Source organism: Panthera onca, unplaced genomic scaffold, assembly GCF_046562875.1.
Source record: "Panthera onca isolate mPanOnc1 unplaced genomic scaffold, mPanOnc1 haplotype 2 h2.h2tg000235l_path, whole genome shotgun sequence".
NCBI classification, from domain to species: domain Eukaryota; kingdom Metazoa; phylum Chordata; class Mammalia; order Carnivora; family Felidae; genus Panthera; species Panthera onca.
Genome location: NW_027675853.1, coordinates 400 through 2,089, shown reverse-complemented (window position 1 = coordinate 2,089; position 1,690 = coordinate 400). Strand labels below are relative to the sequence as shown.

The following is a 1,690-nucleotide window of genomic DNA, read 5'->3' as shown; positions in this document are numbered from 1 at the left end:
CCAGCTATCACCAGGCTCGTTAGGCTTTTCACCTCTACCCACAAATCTTCTCACTATTTTGCGACATAGATGAGTTCATCCTGTAATAGATTGTTCATGGGTAGCTCGTCTGGTTTCGGGGGGCCTAGCTGAAGTTCTCTTTGTTAGGTTATTCTAGCTAATTCATTATGCAAAAGGTACAAGGGGTAATCTTTGCTGTATAGTGCTTTTAGTTTTTTCTTTCATCTTTCCCTTGCGGTACTTTCTCTATAGCGCCAAGTTAAATTTCTATCTCCTATACTTTTATGGGGCAACTAAATGTTTTATTTTACTTTCTGATGTTAATTGCGTTTGTAGATGATTGGGCTAGCTTTGGCTCAAGATGGTCAGTTTAATATGAAATCTTCTGGGTGTAAGCCAGATGCTTTGTTTAAGCTACATCTTGTCATCCAAGCACACTTTCCAGTATGCTTACCTTGTTACGACTTGTCTCCTCTTGTGGATGTAATGGTTTGAATAGGTTTCTTCAGGGTTTGACCACTTGAGGAGGGTGACGGGCGGTGTGTGCGTGCTTCATGGCCCAATTCAATTGAGCTCTCTATTCTCAAATTTACTACTAAATCCTCCTTGAATTCTTAATTTCATAAGGATTTTCGTGGATGTTCTAGTTGTAGAAAATGTAGCCCATTGCTTCCCATCTCATGGGCTACACCTTGACCTAACTTTTTTGTGTCAAGATACTTGTGCTTACTTTTCTTCCTTTTTAGGGTTTGCTGAAGATGGCGGTATATAGGCTGAATTAGCAAGAGATGGTGAGGTTTATCGGGGTTTATCGATTATAGAACAGGCTCCTCTAGAGGGATATAAAGCACCGCCAAGTCCTTTGAGTTTTAAGCTGTTGCTAGTAGTTCTCTGGCGGATAGTTTTGTTTGAGCTAACTATCTAGGTTTAGGGCTAAGCATAGTGGGGTATCTAATCCCAGTTTGGATCTTAGCTATCGTGTGGTCGGAAATATTAAAGTTACTTTCGTGCTGTATTTTTATGTTAACTGCAGCTTTTTACAGCCTAGTTAAGGTTTAACTTTAGTATGCTTCTCTTCTGTAACACGCTTTACGCCGTAGGTCCATTGGTTTGGGTTAATCGTATGACCGCGGTGGCTGGCACGAAATTTACCAACCCTAATTTAATATAACTTAGTCGAACTTTCATTCATAGCTTAATTTTTATCACTGCTGTATCCCGTGGGGGTGTGGCTGAGCAAGGTGTTATGAGCTACAATGGTTGTGTGCTTGATACCAGCTCCTTTGAATCACTGGGTGACTTAGAGGGCATTTTCACCGGGATGCGGAGGCTTGCATGTGTAATTTTATTAATAACTAATGGAAAGGCTAGGACCAAACCTCTATGTTTATGGAGTCTGGCGACTCATCCAGGCATTTTCAGTGCCTTGCTTTGTGTTTTTAAGCTACATGAACCAAGATATAGGATTGTTGGGTGTGTAAATATTGTTCAATAGGGACGAGTTAGAGATCGGGTTGGCGTATCTATAGATACTGCGAACAAAGTTATGATTTAGTATTAATAATTGGTAATAATGGGGTTGGTAAAGTTTGTAAACGTTAACTCTTAAGCTCTATGCTTAGATACGGTTTAGTCTTGTTTTTGGGGTTTGGCAAGACAGAAATAAACACGTATTGTAACAAATAGGGTT

General features: G+C 40.1%; 1 pseudogene; it reads right to left on the bottom strand.

The window, feature by feature from the left end:
- Positions 1–421: 421 nt before the first annotated feature.
- LOC145715245 (18S ribosomal RNA) lies at positions 422–1,384 on the bottom strand (annotated as a pseudogene).
- Between the last annotated feature and the right edge of the window lie 306 nt (positions 1,385–1,690).